This window comes from Castor canadensis, chromosome 17, assembly GCF_047511655.1.
Source record: "Castor canadensis chromosome 17, mCasCan1.hap1v2, whole genome shotgun sequence".
Lineage (NCBI taxonomy): Eukaryota > Metazoa > Chordata > Mammalia > Rodentia > Castoridae > Castor > Castor canadensis.
The window spans coordinates 52,006,788-52,021,535 of record NC_133402.1 but is presented as its reverse complement, the minus strand read 5'-3'; the positions used below and the strand labels follow the sequence as shown (position 1 = coordinate 52,021,535).

The window sequence follows — 14,748 nt, the reverse complement described above, 5'->3', positions numbered from 1 at the left end:
AGCTGATTTCCAGTTCCATGCATTTTTCCTGCAAATGACAAAATTGCACTGAATAATGCCCTACTGTGCATATACAACTGTATTTTCCTTCTCCCCTCATCAGTTGAGGGACACCTAGTCTGATTCCATAGCTTGGCTGGTGTGAACAGTGTCACAGTGAACATGGCTGTCCACTTATCTGCGTCGTATGCGGACTCACATTCCTTCAGATGTACACCAGGAGAGCTACAGCAGAATCATGCAGTAGTTCTGGGTTTGATTTTTGAGGAACTTCCATACTTATCTGCACAGTGGCTGCACAGATTCACTTTCCCACCAACACTGTGTGAGTTTTCTTGATGCTGGCCATGCCGACTGGGGTAAGATGAAACCTTGGTGTAGTTTTGGTTCGCATTTCCCTGATAGCTAAGAATATTGAACATTTCTTCATGCATTTATTGGCCATTGTACTTCTTCTTTTGAGAACTTTCTGTTCATTCATTTATGCTGCCCTCTATTTCTTAAGATCTGCTCACAAAGCAATGGAGTCGAACCTGACTTTGCAGTCACAAAGTCTCACAGAAGAGGCAGGGAGACGCTCTCAGAGCTTGACTTTCCATGTCACCAACTTCTTTACAGTATTGCCAAGGCAGGTATTCCTGCCACCTACCTGGGAATTCTGCTTCTTTCCTTTGAGCTCTTCCTCTCTGCTCTGTGTTTCCCTCCACCCCAGACCCCATCACCTCCTGGCTCTCAGTTGCCCTCATACCTCGTGTCTAATTCTTTTAGAGTACCTAAGAGATGAAAAATCATCAGAATTTTTTCTGATGATTTATTTTAGGTGGTACCATGAGACACAAAAGCCTGGACTGTAGACTTACAGGTGGGTTTGTTTTTATTTTATGAGCAATGTTTGAGCCTTGGAGAAAGCCATGTCACAGGAAGGTAGGAGCCTCAAAGTCTCTCCATACTTGTCAACTAATATTACTCAAAAACATCCAGAATCCATGCTGAATATAAAATATTATTCCATTTTTATTTGACCAGCTAAAACATTTCAGAGTAAAGCTTATAAGCTTAATGTACTAGCAGAATTTGTAAGAGGGGAAATTAAGAATCTTTAAGACTTAATAGCTCTCTATTTTGTGAAAGTAGAAAGCTTGATGTTCTAAAGAGAGTAAAGTTGAAACTTAAAACTCTTCACCTACCGTCAGATCTACCAAACCTTTGGGTCCCTTGATGCCCTGAAAAGAACAGAAACCAGGTTTAAGTGCAAGATTCTGATACACACCAGCTTCTTCTCCAACCGACAAGAGTTACAGAGACCGTCCACCCCAGTACATAGTCAGCTCCTCATTCCTGGCCCTGGAGTTCCTTCTGGCCCCTCAAGGAACGCAGAGTGCCTGAGAGATGTGTCCCAGGCCTGAGTTCAAGAAGCCCAGAAAGATGGAATATAAAGACTCTTAAAAGCTGGGCACTGGTGGCTCACACTTGTAATCCTAGCTATTTGGGAGGCTGAGATCGGGAGGATTGCAGGCCAGCCTGGGCAAATTGTTTGTGAAACTCCATCTCCAAAATAACCAGAGCAAAATGGACTGCAGGTGTGGCTCAAGCAGTAGAGCACCTGCTTTGCAAGTACAAAACCCTGAGTTCAAACTCCAGTTCCACCAAAAAACACTCTTAGTAAACCAGGTCATTTTGAAACTGAGCTATAGCTCAAGATCAAATTCAAGAGAAGGTCACTTGAGATCACAGGTCCATACATAGGCTACTCTAAAGTACAGCCCAGTCCTCCCCCATCCCTTCTCTTTGGGCCACCCATCACCACTCTGGCTCTGCCCTAATATTGAACAAGTCTTCCCTGGAAGCCTTCAGATTATAGTTGCTGGCCTCCTGCCTCCTGCCTCCTGCCTCCTGCCTCCTGCCAGAGCAGGAGCCTTATTTAGACGTTACAAGGTAGGAATTTGCAACTTCGGACAGGTTTTTACAATCTTCTCAGTCTCTATTTCCTCATCAAATGACCATGATTTTTTTTTTTTTATGGTACTGGGGTTTGAATCAGAGCCTTGTGCGTGCAAGGCAGATGTTCTACCACTTAAGCCAACCCTTTTTAGCATTCATTATTTTTCAGATAGGGTCTCATGTTTTTGCAATCCTCCTACTTTCCTAGTAGCTGAGATCACAAGGCACATGCCACCATGCCTAGACCTCAGAGGGGGTCTCACTAACTTTTTTGCCTGGGCTGGCTTTAAACAGCAATCCTCCCAATCTCTGCCTCCTGGTAGCTGGGATTACAGGCATGCACCATCACGCCCATCTTACCTCTATGATTTTTGTTTCTCTGACTTATTGCACCTCCCCAAGTAAAGCCTACACTACAGTGAGACCACCAGTTTCAACCCTCGGCTGATCTAATGACACCCCTCACAGAAGGACAGCCTAAAACAAGCCGTGGCATGGAACAATAGCCTCAAAGCTATTTCTTTTCTTTTTTTTAACTTTTTTTATTCATTTATTCACATGTGCATACATTGTTTGGGTCATTTCTCCCCCTGCTCCCCATCCCCTATTTCTTTTCTTACCAAAAAAATCTTCCCAGGGAATTTAAAAAATATTTATACTGAACATTACTAGTTTAGTTAAGATGCTTTTGCTGGGGTTTCCTCCTGGTTTTTGCATAAGTGTTGTTGCTCACTCTGTTTTTATTGCTAAGCTCACTCTCCAGGGAGTTTTATATACTGTAATATATATTTAGACAGATCCATAAATCTCTAGCCACTCCAATATCAAACCTATGTTCAAAGAAAAACTATATACTGACTAAATACACTGTGTAAGGACTGACACTACTGTCCTCTAAGCAATTTTGGCCTGGTCCCTCAATCTTCCTTATGTGTTTCAAATGCTCATTTCTCCTTCAATGATGCCTCTTATCAAGTTTTTTAATCATTTTTACACGAAGGTTGAAAATAAAAGAGAGGGTTCATGTTACCACTTTTCATGGTGGACCTCGGTCACCCGGAGTTCCAGCAAATCAAGGAAAGTCAACATTGACCTAAAAATGACCAAACCAGAAGAATAAGCTTCCTCCTGATGACAGCCAACAAATCTACCATGAGACGTCAAGCTGTTGTCACACCCAAGGCTGATGAGCCAACAGTTGACCAGCGTCGATGGAGAGAGGTAGGAAGACCAGAAAGAGAAGAGGTCTCTCTGTGGGTACCATACAATCCCCCCAACACCCCACTCACCCACCCCATCCTTGCCCATGTGTGACACGCACCCAAACATACTGTCTACACAGTCTTAAAAGATGACTCAACACTCAGGTGAGCCTTCTTGTGGGTTGAATAGGAAATGCTCCCAGAGGCTCATGTGGTATACACTTGGTCCCCTGCTGGTGTGCTGCTTTGGGAGGTTACAGAAAATTTAGGAGATGGTGCCTAGCTGGAAGAAGTAGGTCATTAGGGCCAGGTCATTGGGAGTATCTTGTCCCTGACCCTTCCTCTCTCTCTCTTTCTCTCTCTCTCTCTCTCTCTCTCTCTCTGCTTTCTGTCCACCAAGAAGAAAAGACTAGCCTTCACCACTCCTTCCTGCCACCATGATGTTTTACCCAAACACCTAGCGCCAAGGGACCATGGACTGAACTCTGAAACTGTGAGCCAAAATAAGTCCTTTCTTTCTGAAGTTGTTTCTGCTACATATTTGGTCACAGTGATAAGGAAAGTTACTAGAACGAGTCTCACAGTCATATGATAAAAAGAATGTATGAAGTCTGCAATGAGGCCGGTATCAGGAAAAGGGAAAAGTTCCCACTCCGCCTCTGGTCTTCAGTGACTCAGAAATGCATACAACGGCCACAGGCGCACGCTCACACTCCAGGTATTTGAAATGACTCAGTTTTCTGAATTTATTGATGCTTAATCTTTTTTATTTGAAACTAGAAAGTGAGGTTAGTTACCAGGGCGAGCACAGCCAGTAGTGAGCCAAGTTAGGCAAAAGACAAATTTTTCCTTATGTCATTGCCAGTGGATGAAAATACCAATTATTGAGTGCATACAAGGTATTCCCTCCCACCCTTTTCCTCTTTCCTGCACTAAACAGGAAATCGTGTCCTTTCCCTGAAACACCTGGCTCTCTGATGTCTATCACCTAAACACTACCAAGGTGTTAATATCCACAGGGTTACCCCTGTCAATCAAAGGTGCCAGTGATTATGGTCCTGCAAGACTGACTCTTCAGAACCTAAGAAAATGGACTTTTTTTCTCTGCAGTACTGGGATTTGAACTCAGAGCCTCACACTTGACAGGCAGGCACTCTACCACTTGAACCACATCATCAGTCTTTTCGCTTTTAGTTTGTTTTTCAGATAGAGTCTCATGCTAACTTTGCCCAGATTGACCTCAAACCTTGATCCTCCTACCTCTGCCTCCTGAGTAGCTGGGACCACAGGAATGACCACCACACCCAACTTTCTTTTATGATGGGGTTTCGCTAACTTTCGCCCTGACTGGCCTTCAACCATGATCCTCCTGGCTAGAAATGGATTTTTAATGAAAGACTTTATGAAGTCTACCAAAATAGTAGCTACATTTTTGTGCATACGTGGTACTGGGGTTTGAGCTCAGGACCTTGCACTTGCTAGGCAGGTGATCTACCACTTGAGCCACTCCACCAGCCCATTTTACTCTGGTTCTTTTGGAGAGAGGGTCTCACTTTTTGCCCCAACTAGCCTGGACCACAATCCTCTCATTTTACGCTTCCTGCCATAGCTAGGATGACAGGTGCACACCCCATGGCCAGCCATTGTGTGGGGTCTCAGGAGCTTTGCCCTGAGGTGGGCTGGCCTCGAATCACAATCCTTCTGATCTCAGTCGCCTACATTGCTAGGATTACAGGCATAAACCTCAGCACCTGGCTAGGCAGCTACATTCTTGAGAATCTAGTCCTAAAATAGCCCAAATTAAGTTAAGGCTTGGAAGAATCCTAAAGAAATAGCAATGTTTGCTCAATAGCTAAAACAATAGAACAGATTCCAAATGATGTCTAATCTTACCAAAGGGAGAGGCACCTCCCAAACTCGCTTTTGAAAAGTTGGTAATGCATAACTGAAATTCCAACTTGTATTTTCTATTGTTGTGGTTTGGCAAACCACATTTGCATTCAGAAAATAAGTGGCAGAGGGTGAATTAGGGGTGCAGTAGCCAAGGAAGTGGCAGAATTACACCGACCTCGAGGAATGGGCTTCTGCCAAGAGTCCTCTAACCCATTAGAAGTAACTCTTGTGACGCGGAGGCTTCTGCAGCTCTTGGGAAGTGCCTTTGATTCTGACCCTCTTCCCTCTGGTTCCCTTTGTCCCCTTCTCTCCTCAGTGGCCTGGGTCGCCATCTTCTCCCTTGACAAAAGCAAAAGCAAAATTTTGAATGTAAAGAAAAGGAAATACAAATGGCCCGGCCCAGAGAGAGAGCGTCTTACTGGCACTCCAGGATGGTCAGGGAATCTGGGTTCTTCCTAGTGTCAGAAATGAGAAAAGGTCTCATTTAGTGTCATATGATTAGGTATTTCCTTGACATTTCTCGAAGGAAAAATTTTCAGGAGACCGACTCAAAACAGGTGCCAAAGAAAACAACCACAGCAACAGTTGTTACCTTAAACTGCTCTCAAACAGCCACTCGTTCCCCTAATTCAACTCCAACAGAACAACTCATAGGTAATTTTACAAATTGTCCCCCTCCTGTTTTAGCTCTCAACTAAACAACCTACAGTTGGATTTAGTGGAAATCAAAAGAGAGGACAGAAAATTGAGTAATGGGAAGCAAGTACTCATTGTCACAACCAAAGACATGCAAAGCAATCATTCAGTCAACAAATATTTACTTAGCAGCTGGCAGGTGCCCATGGCTTTTGTAAGAATTGAGAACTTGGCAGCGAGCAGGAGAAAGAGCCCCATGGAACTCATATGCTAGTAAGGGGGAAAGTGAATAAAGAGAGAGAAATGCTGTTCCAGAAAGGGAATTAAGAAATAAAGAATTACAGCCTGGTGCTGTGGTACACACCTGTAATCCTAGCTACTTGGGAGGCTAAGATTGGGAGGATCATGGTTTGAGGTCAGCCTGGATAAAAAAGTTTGCAAGGCCCTATCTCAACAGAAAAAAGCTGGGCATGGGGTGCATGTCTGTCATCCCAACAACAGCAGGAACCCTAAAATAGAAAGATTGGGGTTCAGGCTGGCCTTGACAAAAAGTGAGACCAAAACCTCCAAAATGACTAGAATAAAAAGGACTGGAGGCATGGCTCAAGTGATAAAGCACCTGCCTAGCAAGCACAAAGCCCTGAGTTCAAACCTCAACACCATCAGTAAATAAATAAATAAAATAATTACAGTCACCCCTCAATATCTGTGGGAGACTGACTTCAGTATCCCCTACAGATACCAAGATCTGAGGATGTGCAAGCCCCTTCTAGAAGACTGCACAGCACAATCCGTGCATATAACCCATGCAATCCTCTCAGAGACTGCAATACAAAGGCTATGTAAGTAGTTGTCACACTGCATTGTTTGGGGAATAATAAGAAAACATTGTCACATGTTCAGTACAGACGAAACCTCTTTTTCCAACCTTTCTACCAACACTTGGTTGGAGCACAGATGCACAACCTATGCATAGACATCCGGCAGCACTGTGTTGGGGGCTGGGAGCTATTCTATGTAAGGTGGCCAGGCACAGCATTTTGGTAAAGGTGGCACTGGGGCAAAGACCAGAATAAATTGAGGAAGCAAGCCAATAGATCTGGGAGAAGAGTTCCAGCAGAGGGCGAGCATGTGAAGAGACCGTGAGAGCAGAGGATGGAGGGGAGCTGCCATGCGTGAGGAAGGCTGAGGCGGGATGGAGGGAGGGGAGGGCAGGTGGAGCTAGAGCTCTCATAGGCCAAGGTGATGATGGCCTTTGGTCTGAAAGACATGGGGAGCCACAGCAGTGCATTGTGTAAAAGAAAGACATACCCAAACATGTTCTCAAAAGAGAGCACTGGCTGCTCCATGCAAAGGTAGCTAAGTGAGGGAGAGGTGGAAGCAGGGAGAGCAGGAAGATGGCGTCTGCAAAAATCTTCGTGGAAAACCATGTTGGCTTGGCCCAGAGTGTGTGGCAATGTAGTAATGAGAAATGATAAAATAATGGATACATATTTTGTGGTACTGGGATTTGAACTCAGGACCTCACTCTACCACTTGAATCACACCTCCAGCCTTTTTGCTTTAGTTATTTTTCAGGTAGGGTCTTCACACTTTTGCTTGGGCTGGCCTCTGACCACCATCCTCCTACCTATGCTTCCCACATAGCTGGTATTGCAGACGTGCACCACCATGGCTGGCTTGTTTGTTGAGATCGGGGTCTTGCTAACATTTTTCCCTGGGCTGTCGTCAAACCACGATCTTCTGGATCATTGCCTCATTAGTAGCTGGGATTACAAAATTCTGGATATATTTTTGAAAATAGACACACCATTATTTGTCAATAGATTAAATTTAGGGGTTAAGAGAAGGAAACTGACCACAGACAGCTTCAAGCATTCGTCCTAAGCAGCCAGAAGAATGGAGTCTCCCCTTCCCTGAGATGAAAAAGGCTGTGGGAGGGGCAGGTTGTCGGGAATCATTTGACTGATGGGATGTTTGATGATATTAAGGGATTATTATTAGTTCTTAGAGTAAGAATAGTGTTGTGCTATACTTTTAAAGCATCTTTTAAAGATGTAACCAGAAATATTTGTGCAGAAATACATGATATCTTGGATTTGCTTTAAAATAATGTGGAGGACGGGGATGAGTGAGGAACAGTATAAATAAGGCGAAACAAAATTTTCATTGTTTGATGTGTCCATGTGTCATCAAAGTAATCTCTCCACTTTGATATACGCCTGAATTTTTCCATAATAAAATGTTAATAAAAGAAGAAGAAAGTCAGGGGCATCCTGATCTTAGGCTGTTTATACATGACCAAGTACAAGCATTGCTGGGATTCTGGATGTTCTAAATTAGGGGAAAAAAACTGGAGGTCATGGGACGGATGGTAGTTGAGGTTGTGGGATGGGATGTCCCTGAGGAATGTCACCTAAGGGGTGAGTAAATGCACAAGTGTGAAAGCAGAGCCCTGAGCCTTCCAATACTTGAAGGTCAAGGGCTTCCAGAAAATCCACAAAAGAAACTGAGAAAGAGAAACAAGTGAAAGCCAGGAAGTGGGTGCATTAGAAGTCAGTGAGGAAAGACGTCCAGAAGTAGCCTGTGGCAGAGGGGATGTGATGAGGGTACAGCACTGACTGTGGACTTGGTGCATGGACTAAAGCAGATGGCTCTTTGTTGTGACAGGATGTCCTGTGCGTTGTAAGATGCCAAGCAGTATCTCTGGTCTCAGTCAGTACCAGTAGCACCCTGCCCCAAGAGGTGACAAACAAAACATCTGGTTTGGTTGAGCATTCCTTCAATTAATTTTGACATCAAGAAATGGGCCAATGGAAGTATTCGTCGAAGTAAGGCTTTTGTTTTTTGTTTTGCTTATGATGAGAAAGAGTCACACCTCTTGTATGCTGATGGGAATAACTGATGAAAGGAAGAAAACCTGATGACACAGAAGAGTGCTTACTGAATGACAAATCTGCTACTTCTGGTGGCAGCAGGAGTGATGGTGATGACAATGGTGATGATGGTGATAATGATGGTGGTGGTAGTGATAGGATGGAGACAGTAGTCATGATGATGGTAGTAGCAATGGTGCTGGTGGTGGGAATGGCGGTTGTGGTGATGGTGGAGGTGGATGATGATGAAGATGATTGGTGTTGGTGATGGTGATGGTGGAGGCAGCAACGGCAACAGCAGTGATGGTGGTGGTGGTGGTGGTGGTGGTGGGAGAGGTAGATGGTGATGGAGGTGATTGGTGATGGTGGTGGTGGTGGTGGTAATGGTGATGGTGGGAGAGGTGGATGGTGATGAAGATGATTGGTGGTGGCGATGGTGGAGGCAGCAATAGCAACAGCAGTGATAGTGGGCGGGGGGTGATGAGTGATTGGTGATGGTGGTGGTGATGGTGATGGTGGGAGAGGTGGATGGTGATGGAGGTGATTGGTGATGATGGTGGTGATGGTGATGGTGGGAGAGGTGGATGGTGATGGAGGTGACTGGTGATGATGGCGGTGCTGGTGTATTGCTGAAGGTAGTGATGTGGTGGAGGAAGCAGGGGTGGTGATGACAACATTTATGAAGATGTTGGTATTTGCCTCACTGGCCTCAATTCTCCCATTCTACCACTTCTCCTCCTATCTCTACCTCCTGCATGACTGGGATTATAGATGTGAGTCACCATGCCCAGCTCTGGCCTGCTGTTGTTTTTTCTCCTTGACAACAAATATAATTTCACTACTAAGTTAAAAAAAAAAAAAACCTGCAGACCCTTTCTAACTGTTGGTGAAAGAAATCTCAGAAATGTGAGCCGCAGGAAAGACATTACTCTTTATGATAAAGCTAATTCCAATAAAGTGACAAATTGAAAATAGTCATAAAATAACTAATTGCTCTCATGTTTAGAGTAATGACCAAGGTAAAAAATGCACAGCCTGCAGGGTTATCTGCTGCAGCAAATCTTTTACCATCTTTGGTCTCTAAATATTATTCCTATGCTCTGGATAACTGAATCCATAACTTTGACTGGCTATATTATTTGTTGCTCTGGAGAAATGTTTCATTTCCAAAAGACTCAAATACTTGCAAAATATCTTTGTCAAGCACAAGAGGCAAATTGGCACCTCCCTCTTCAACAACACATGAGAAGGAAGATAAATCCCAAGACATCTTCAGATCTTTATTTACACAAGAGTTTGAGAATTTTTGACTATTTAGATTTTCAGCAGCAGGGCTTGTAGATGGCTCAAGCAGTAAGCACCTGCCTAGCAAGTGTGAGGCCCAGAGTTCAAATCCCAGTACTGCCACAAAAAACAAAGTGGATTCTAGATTCTCAGCAGCCCTAGTGATCATGGCATATTTATAACCCCAAGTTTAACTCATTAAGAATATTAATTTTTTATAACAGGGCAAGGTGACACACTCCTTCTCCTACATCACCACACTCCCCTTTTTGTAATAGAGGGGAAAGACTAAATTAATTTTTTCCATGACTTCATGCAACTTTGTGCCATTTACCCTAGACATTGTTCTGTTACTCTTTTCAAGTCCTGTTAGCAACACCATACTGTCAAAATGCTTTGCTAAAGACTTCCTCTGCCTTTGTTAAACAAAGATTTATAGACCCCCTACAATACAAATACTGTGTTTGGCGCCACTGGGGTTTGAACTCAGGGCCTCACACTTGTTAGGCAGGAGCTTTTCACTTGAACCACTCCACCAGCCCCCAAATATTATATTTGTAGATCGTAAATTACGTGATTTTTTTCTACTATAGCTTTTTCTGGAATCTATATATATCTCTCTATTAACATGTCTTTGTTTTCTGGTATATGTGGCCCACCTTTCTATCTGTCTCTCTGGATGTCTTTCCTTCTCAGTCAGTACATCACCAACCACACGCAGGACATGATCACATAAGGAAAGATGTATAAGAAAACCCAAGGAGCTTCCCGCCAAGTTAAAATCAAGAAAGAGTATAAACAGCACTAGTGACTCACACTTACAATCCTAGCTATGGGAGGCTGCGATTGGGAGGATCACAGTTCAAGGCCAGCCCAGGCAAATAGTTCAAGATACCCCATCTCCAAAATAACCAGAGCAAAATGGACTGCAAGTGTGGCTCAAGCAGTAGAGTACCTGTTTTGCAAGTGAGGAGCCCTGGATTTAAACCCCAGTCCCACCAAAAAAAGGGAGAGGAAGGGAGAGGAGAGGAGAGGAGGTGAGGGGAGAGAAGAATTCCAGGAATGGGGGGAGGGGAGATAAAGGAGAATGATGGTGGGGGTGAATATGAAAGAGAGAGAGAGAAAAAGAGAGAGAGAAGAAAGAAGGAAGAAAGGAAGGAAGGGAGAGAGGGAGGGAGGGAGGAAGGAGAAAGGGAGGGAGGGAGGGAGGGAGGAAGTTAGTTCTCTGGCATTTACATTTACCTTCATTCCTGTTGAGCCAGCTTTTCCTCTTGAACCATCTGGCCCTGGAGACCCCAGATTCCCCCGTGACAGTACCAAGGCTAAAGTCACCAGTGGGGCCAGGGAGTTAGCAATGTGACCCTGACTTACAATGGCTTGAGTAAATGGGGTTTTTGTGTTTTGTTTTGTTTGACTTTTCAATGATGCTCAAGTCTTATGCATTCAGTAGAATCCATACTTCAAATGTTGAATCTTGAGATTTCCCCGGGCTCACGAAAGGTGGCACAATACTGTCTCGTGATGCTGGGTAAGAGCAGTGAGCGTCAGCTCCAGACAGCCCTGTGATCCAAGGACACACAGCACTAATCTACAGTGCACTGTGTTGCGAGGCTGTGCTGTTTGGCAAGTTAGGTCTATCAAGCGCATTTCTGAGTGAACGGTATTTCCAGCTCACGATGGACTCTTCAGGAAGTGGCTCCATCGCAAGTTGAGGACCCTCCATGTCCAGAACTGACAAACGCTCATGAATCGGCTTGGAGATGTAAGTTTAGCTTTTGATGTTTTTCACTGTCAGTTCATTTTATTCTTTACCACACCAAGTGTACAGTATATGCGTTTAAACTCTGGGCTCACACAATTATAACCAACTTGTCTTTGACAAAGGCGCTAAAAATATACGATGGAGAAAAAGCAGCCTCTTCAACAAAAACTGCTGGGAAAACTGGTTAGCAGTCTGCAAAAAAACTGAAACTAGATCCACGTATATCACCCTATACCAAGATTAACTCAAAATGGATCAAGGATCTTAATATCAGACCACAAACTCTAAAGTTGATACAGGAAAGAGTAGGAAATACTCTGGAGTTAGTAGGTATAGGTAAGAACTTTCTCAACGAAACCCCAGCAGCACAGCAACTAAGAGATAGCATAGATAAATGGTACCTCATAAAACTAAAAAGCTTCTGCTCAGCAAAAGAAATGGTCTCTAAACTGAAGAGAACACCCTCAGAGTGGGAGAAAATATTTGCCAGCTACACATCAGACAAAGGACTGATAACCAGAATATATAGGGAACTTAAAAAACTAAATTCTCCAAAAACTAATGAGCCAATAAAGAAATGGGCAAGTGAACTAAACAGAACTTTCTCAAAAGAAGAAATTCAAATGGCCAAAAAACACATGAAAAAATGCTCACCATCTCTAGCAATAAAGGAAATGCAAATTAAAACCACACTAAGATGCCACCTCAGCCCTGTTAGAATAGCCATCATTAGCAACACCACCAACAACAGGTGTTGGCGAGGATGCAGGGGGAAAAAGGAACCTCTTACACTGCTGGTGGGAATGTAAACTAGTACAACCACTCTGGAAAAAAATTTGGAGGCTACTTAAAAAGCTAGACATTGATCTACCATTTGATCCAGCAATACCACTCTTGGGGATATACCCAAAAGACTGTGACACAGGTTACTCCAGAGGCACCTGCACACCCATGTTTATTGCAGCACTATTCACAATAGCCAAGTTATGGAAACAGCCAAGATGCCCCACCACTGACGAATGGATTAAGAAAATGTGGTATCTATACACAATGGAATTTTATGCAGCCATGAAGAAGAACGAAATGTTATCACTCGCTGGTAAATGGATGGAATTGGAGAACATCATTCTGAGTGAGGTTAGCCTGGCCCAAAAGACCAAAAATCATATGTTCTCTCTCATATGTGGACATTAGATAAAGGGCAAACACAACAAGGGGATTGGACTTTGAGCACATGATAAAAGCAAGAGCACACAAGGGAGGGGTGAGGATAGGTAAGACACCTAAAAAATTAGCTAGCATTTGTTGCCCTCAACGCAGAGAAACTAAAGCAGATACCTTAAAAGCAACTGAGACCAACAGGAAAAGGGAACCAGGAACTAGAGAAAAGGTGAGATCAAAAAGAATTAACCTAGAAGGTAACACCCACGCACAGGAAATCAATGCGAGTCAACTCCCTGTATAGCTATCCTTATCTCAACCAGCAAAAACCCTTGTTCCTTCCTATTATTGCTTATACTCTCTTCAACAAAATTAGAAATAAGGGCAAAATAGTTTCTGCTGGGTATTGAGGGGGTGGGGTGGAGAGGGAGGGGCGGAGTGGGTGGTAAGGGACGGGGTGGGGGCAGGGGAGAGAAATGACCCAAGCCTTGTATGCACACATGAATAATAAAACAATAAAAAAAAAAAACAACTCTGGGCTGGGGGGTTAGGATGGAGATGCAAGGCTTACTGTGCCAGAATCAAGGGATTATCTGTGTGCCACACAGGGAAACATGGTTTGATTAACATATCAGGGAGACAAGTCTGGACTTTCACTTGCTCCAAGTAGAAAATAATTTCAAATAAGATTTCAAATAGCACAACAAGTTATAGGACTAGATTTCTCCTGACTAAGGGGAAGAATGAGGATAGAAGTGTGGCTTTGGTCGTCCTGGAGCTGTTACTTTGAGTCTCTGGAGAGAGACTCTTGTTCCCAACTCAAGTCCTGCTGCTCAGGTTTCTAAAGCCATCTCAACTGCCCCCTTCCTGAGGAAGCAGTCTGTCCTGTCACAGTCTGCTCGCCCCAACCATGAACCATGGAAAGTAGGTAAGCAGTTGAGTAGGTTTTAGAAAGACCCAAGATGGAAGCCAGTTTAACCACTTGCTATCCGGATGCATTTAATCTCCCAAACCTCAGTTTCCTCATCTATAATATTGGGACGCTTCCTTAATCTCTGTGGTGCCATTATTTTGTCTCATACAATAAAAATGAACTTGTATTACATGCCCTTGAAATTCAAACCCATAGCTCATTGGTCACTATATTCCCCCAAAATGCACAGAATAAAAGTTAATAATCAGTGCTTATTGAATAGAATTAGATTTTCTGATACCCACAGATCGCAGACCAAACGGCTCATCCAGGAACACCCATGTGGTGTGAATTGGCCATTGTTACTTACCAGCTATAATGTAGTTTTGGTTTTTTTTTTTTTCAACCTACCTGGGCACCCAGTAGTCCTTTTTGCCCAAAGATTCCAGGTGGCTCTTGCCTTCCTTATGGTCCCTGCTCCAAAGGCAATATTAAAATTCAATTTACAGAGCCATTTATATTCCACATAACCACAAAATCATCTTGAATGCCTATGGAAGCATAAATGAAGGTGCCCTGAGCCATCGCTGTGTCATTTATCAAAGTGGATCAGGTGGCAGCTATCCACGGAGGTCCCCACGGCACCCTCCAAACTCACTTCATCTACAGCACAAGTCCTCAGCTTCTAGGTTTAGAGCAATCTCTCAAGTTAAATCTGTTGAGCACTAACATTCAATCACATTGCTTTTATACTTTAATTCACACAACAAATTTTACATCCTAAAAGGGGATAAGAGAACAGCTAGGATATTGATCAAAGGTCTTTCAAAAATTCACCATTTCCCTTGGACACACAGAGCTAAGGATGAGAGATCATGTTTTCTTTTTTCAAGGACCAAAAGTACATTTAAGTGACTTAATCTCACTGGTTTCATTGCTGGTGATTTGCTCATTTTCTCTCTAATCATTTTACTTACTTTAGTGATTTTTGACACTTCAATTTTTTTCCAGTTTTTTTGAGAAATGCTTTGTGAATAGAAGCATTGATCATGCTTTTTGTCCCCCAGAGGACAATCATCT

The 14,748-nt window shown here is 43.4% G+C and overlaps 1 pseudogene; it reads right to left on the bottom strand.

Moving 5' to 3' along the window:
• Positions 1–14,748, bottom strand: part of LOC109675607 (collagen alpha-4(VI) chain-like) — a 152,382-nt pseudogene that overhangs the window by 37,960 nt on the left and 99,674 nt on the right.